A 6,000-nucleotide genomic window follows, 5' to 3' on the forward strand; every position below is an offset into this window, starting at 1 on the left:
CCCAATCCCAATATTGCAAAACCAAATTTTATTTAAAATATTTGCAACTAGCCATAGCGCAAAATACACTGTGACACAATAGCCTGTTTTACCCTGGGGACTTGAAATGGGATGATCAACGGAGCCAGGAACCTCCTTGAGCCAGTGTATGATGACCAAGGGGGCTGAATAGGGAGGAACCCCTGGTCACCTTCACTTTATCCCGGTCATGGGGCAGGGGACAGTCACATGCTAGACAAGAGACCGCTAGCCCTTCTAGGATATAAAAACACGCAGTAATGTCTATCACCTACCTGGATCAGACTTCAAAAGACACAGGGTCCTGTTTCTTCAGAAAGTATAATACCATTTCCTCACTCTGGCCCGTTAATGGACTAGCAGGGGCTCAGAATTAATTGCCACAGTCCACCCTGAACTAGCATAATGCTTAAAACAAGACACAGCATTCCTTTGGAAAGTATCAGAAATTTAATATTGGATTTTACAAACTACATGTTCCGTTGGGGGATATGAAAACCAGGATATTTCTGTGTCAGAATTTGAGAACCCTATTCCCCAGAAGTCCAATAGGCCAGCTTTGCTTTCACTTTGTAAGGTTCAGAGGGGGAGGTGTTGTGGTGCAGGTGCAAATAATGAACCTGCATCAGCCATGGGTCTTTCAGTATTTGAGCAGCTATCTGCACACGCACATTGTTCTTACATTGAGATTGATTCTAGGCAGAGTCAGCTGAGTCTTGGAGTCTATTGCACGTTCCACGTTCCTTTGCTTTTGCCTGGAGGCAGAGCACATCCTTCCTGGTGACACCATAAGACCCACGACCCTTCGCGGAAGGAACGCAGAGTCAGCTGAGTCTTGGAGTCTATTGCACGTTCCATGCTCCATTGCTTTTGCCTGGAGTCGGAGCACATCCTTCCTGGTGACACCATAAGACCCACGACCCTTGACGGAGCGAACGCGGAGTCAGCGGAGTCTTGGGAGTCGTGGGAGCAATGGAGGAATGAGTCCCTTTGAGAAGAACGGACACGCGTACTACTTCTCAGGTAGCAACGCGTCACAAGGGGAGATCGCTACAACAACCGCAAACATGACTGCAAGTACGGAGAGGCACGTTGGGCCCAGCCGTGCCTAGCGGCGAACAACAACTACAAGTAAGTCTTTGAATTGAAAGCAATATTGCTGCAAATGTTTCTACACTGCCCAGTGAGATTACATCATCCGGGCCTGAGATTGGCTGGTGCACCCCTGACACTTTGGATCACTCTGATCAGCTTATAAAAGTGCCACAAAAACATGTGTTGACCCTGGTGAGTCTAGGTGCACCCTCCCACACAGACAGAGCCTGTCTCGACTTAACACGTATGGAGGGTTGTGCCGGTGACCAGCAAAACGAGTCTTCGGCACTTGTTCTGCCTGATCGACTTGTTTTGGCCACAGATTTGGGCAAGAAGGCTGCCCTTGTGTTTGAATGTTAGAGCATCCCCTCATTGCGCGTGCTCACATGGCGGGCTCTTGGGGCATCACAGCACGCTGGATTGCTAAAAAATGACTCCTTCACTACTTCCTACACCTTTTTTTGCGGCATCGGAAAAACCAGCGCTGAATTGGGAGACTCGTTCCACCCCTACAAGCTGGGCCGCGGGCCAAACTGACCAACATAAACTAATACCAAAGAGAACTGGTAATGGTCTGTTAAAATGTATGTACCCCCCACCAAATGAGGAGTCTTTGAGAGATGCTCCCACAGAACTCTCACCAAGCAAGCTGAGCTGCTCCGCCGACCCGAGGCGAAACCAAGAGCTGATGCAGGATGAAGTCTTTGTATACATGAGTGAGACCCAAAACCCTGATGAGATGAGTGCAACCATAGCAAAAAGCCCACTTATGACAAATGACTTGTGCCCTGACGAAAGTGTTCTCTATATTCAATCGCAACCCCAAAGATGGCGAGAAGCCGCGTGGTGCGAAAGCTGTCCAAGTAAAAAAATCAAAAAATGTCAAAGCAAAAAAAAGAAGAATAAGGAACAAGTTACTTACCTGTAACTGTTGTTCTCCAGCATGGGTCTGGAATGGATTCACATGCTCATGAATATTCCCCGTCGTCAGGCTGGGAATCCTCAGTAAAGAAAAATCAGTATCAGTTTCGTTTCTGATCTGTCTTTCTTAGTAGTAACCAATCACTGGTCTCTGGGTCATACTGCCCCCAGCCAATGACTGCCCTCTCCCTAAGCCCCGTCTCTGGCAGCCATCTTCAGATTTGGTAGCACATAAAGTGGCAGTATGACCAAGTGAAGAGCTGTAGAGGGGTAGGAGGGAGGGTTCGCATGTGAATCCATGCCAGACCCATGCTGGAGAACAACAGTTACCGGTAAGTAACTTGTTCCTTCGCCAGCATCGGGTCTGGCATGGATTCACATGCTCATGAATATAAGACCACAACCCGTGGTTGTGCATGTGTGTAGCAGTACACACATGCACAACCACGGGAGGTGGCAAAGGCTCAACATTAAGCATTACATCAAAACTCAACATTAAACATTTCTTACCTCCTCACCAGGCTCACCTTAAGCGAACAGATTGCGCAGCACTGCTTGGCCGACTCTGGACTCCTCCCTAGAATCCTGGTCGACGCAGTAGAATCTCGTGAAGGTGTGCGTTGACCTCCACGTAGCAGCCCTGCATGTCCAGCAGGGCCACACCAGACAAGAATGCCGTGGTAGCAGCGATCGCTCTGGTCGAATGGGCTTTCGGACGGCCGGGCAACTGTCGGTTTGCCAACCGATGACAGTGCATGATGCAGACGGAGAGCCATCTGGAAATGGAACCCTTCGAGAGAGCCTTCCCTTGGTTCACAGGTCCTAAGTTCACAAACAGCTGTGATGTCTTCCGAAAACTCTTTGTTCGGTCCACATAGAACTTCAGCGCTTTAGCTACATCCAGCGAGTGCAAAGTCCTCTCGGCCAGCGACGAAGGCGACGGGAAGAAAACAGGTAACACCAAGGGCTCATTGAGATGGAAGTCCGACGGCACCTTGGGCATGAAGGAGGGGTGCGTCCTCAGCACTACCCTCGTATCGTGAAAGGTCAGGTATGGAGGCTTGCAGGATAGGGCCTGAATCTTTCCCATGCGTCGTACGGAGGTGATGGCCACAAGGAACGCTGTCTTCCACGACAGAAACTTCAACGGGGCCGAATGCAGCGGCTCGAATGGTGGACCCATGAGCCTGGTCAGCACCACGTTGAGCTCCCACGCCAGGGCTGGCGCCTTCACCGGCGGGAATGATCGAAACAGTCCTTTCATAAATTCCTTCACCAGGCGATGAGACCACAGGGATGACCGCCCTGTAGTTCTGGTGTATCGGGAAATCGCTGCCAGATGTATCTTGATTGAAGCATGAGAAAGTCCAGCTTTGGCCAGCGACAGTAGGTATGGTAGCACTTGAGGGGCTGTAATCCTGAGAGGGTTCATCTTCTGTGCACGGCACCAGACAGAGAACCTCTTCCACTTGTGTCCGTAGCACTTGAGAGTTGAGGACGCCCTGGCCTTTGCAAGGCCCTCTCTGCAGTCAGCCGGGATATCGTATCCTCCAAACTCTAGTGCTGCAGGAGCCAGGCCTGCAAGTTCAGTGACTCCGGGTCGTGATGAAGAATGGCACCTCCTTCTCCGGAGAGAAGATCCGCGTCCGTCGGCAGTTTGACTGGTGGGGACGCTGACAAGTCCAGAAGGTCCGGGTACCATATCTGTCTCAGCCACTTCGGTGCGACGAGGATCATCCTGCACCGGGACCTCTTGAGTTGGTTGATGAGCCTGAGCAGCAACGGCAATGGAGGGAACGCATAAAGGAACAGGCCGTCCCAAGGGAACGAGAAAGCATCGCCCATGCTCCTCGGCTGGGGGAACCTGCTGGCGAACTTCTGGCACTTGGAGTTTGTCGCCGTCACAAACAGGTCTATTTGGGGTTTGCCCCATCTCCAGGAGAGGGGATCCACTTGATCCTGGCGTAGTTCCCACTCGTGGCACGAGCACAGCTCCCTGCTGAGTGAGTCGACGATGGTGTTTTTTATCCCTGCTAGATTAAAGGGTACCAGGAACATCCCCTCGGTAACAGCCCCGAGCCACAGGTCCTGTGCTTCTTTGGACAGGGTGGGGATCTGGTTCCTCCCTGCTTCCTGATGTAGAACATCGTGATGGTGTTGTCGGTGAAGATCCTCACCACTTTGCCCTTGAGGGACGGGAGCAAAGACTTGAGAGCCCAGAACACCGCCTGGAGCTCCAGTATGTTGACGTGGAGCGGCCTCTCCTCCGGGAGCCATAGGCCTCTCGCGTGAAGATCCCCGGTGTGCGCTCCCCATTCTTCCAGGGAGGCATCCGTCGTCACCGTCACCTGATATGCTGGGGTCTGAAAGTCCGTGCCCGCCGCGAGATGCGCGCGGGTGCCCCACCATCGAACAGCTTGGCGGAATACTTTGTTGAGCGAGATCTTGTCCTCGAAGCTGCCTGTCACTTGCATCCAACGGGCGTCGAAAAACTCCTGTAAAGGACGCATCCGAAGCCTGCACAGGCGCACCAGATAGACGCAGGAGGACATCATCCCGAGAAGGGATTTAATGGACCTCACTCTGGTCACGTCCGTGGCCAGCAGACGCTGTACCTTGCCCAGGATGGCCTTCGTTCTTTCCTCCGACGGCAAGGCCAATCGCGCCACTGTATCGAGGTTGGCTCCCAGAAACAGTGCGACCTGCGACGGGACCAGGTGGGATTTGGGGAAGTTGATGGAGAATCCCAGGTCCGTGAGCAGCAGGACGGTCTTCGCTGTATGTTCGACGGCGAGCTCCCTTGTTTTTGCCCGGATGAACCAATCGTCCAGGTAGGGGTAAACGTGGATCCCCTGCAGGCGCAGCCGTGCCCCCACTGGTGCTAGGCACTTGGTGAACAGCCTGGGAGCCGACTTCAGTCTGAACGGGAGGGCCTTGAACTGGTAGTGCCGCCCTTGGACCACAAACCTGAGGAACTTTCGGTGCCTTTTTAGAATGGCGATATGAAAGTACGCATCCTCCAAATCCAACAACGATAGGAAGTCGCCTTCCTCCAGCTGTCCCAGCACGTGCTGGAGGGTGATCATCCGGAACCTCTGTGCCTTGATGTACTTGTTCAGTCGACGCATGTCCGAGGAAGTATCTTGAGTAAACTCCAGAGCCCCGAAGCCGCTTTGGGACGAGCTTGATGGCACCTTTTTTGAGCATCGCCTTTACTTCCAACAGTAGTTGAGGGACGTGGTTTTCCTTCCTGGCCACGGGTGGAATGCGGGGACATTTCTTTAGGAATTCGAGTGTGTGCCCCTGGACCAGGACATCGAGCACCCAACAGTCGGTGGAGATGGATTTCCACACGTTGACGAACCTTGTCCGCCGGACTCCCACCGGGATGCTTAGGTGGTGGCCCGACACCACAGCCGGTTCAGTCTTGCTTGGCCGCCACCTTGCCGCCTTGGCCTCCTTGGCGATGACGGCGAGGTCCTCCAGACTTGCCTCGTCCCCTGTATGCTTCTTGCGCCGAGAAGCAGGCCGCTTGACGGTACGTTGAGGAGCCGCCGCTGAATGCCTTGGAGGCACCTTGCTTGCCTCCGGAGTTCCGAAAGGGCGGACGTCGTTGTTGTAGCACTCCCAAGGCCCGAGCCGTCTCCGTGTCGGTCTTGATGGCCTGAAGGGACTCATCCACTGTCTTCCCAAACAGGCTGTTCCCGTCAAAGGGCATGTACAAAACCTTGGCCTGTACATCCTGGCGGAAATCCGTCGCCTTGAGCCACTCCCGCCGTCAAAGGAAAACACAGTTGCCCAATTGGCAGAAACCGGTGTCGGCAATGTCTGTGGCCCCCGTTATGGCGTGGTCAGAGGCCACCTCACCCGCCTGCAGGATTGCCAGGGCCTCTGCCTTCTTATCGTCCGGGAGGAAGTCCAACAGGGGGGCAATTTTGTACCACAACTCCCTGTCGTAGCGGGCCA

This window comes from Ambystoma mexicanum, chromosome 1p (assembly GCF_040938575.1).
Source record: "Ambystoma mexicanum isolate Mex_15411 chromosome 1p, UKY_AmexF1_1, whole genome shotgun sequence".
Lineage (NCBI taxonomy): Eukaryota > Metazoa > Chordata > Amphibia > Caudata > Ambystomatidae > Ambystoma > Ambystoma mexicanum.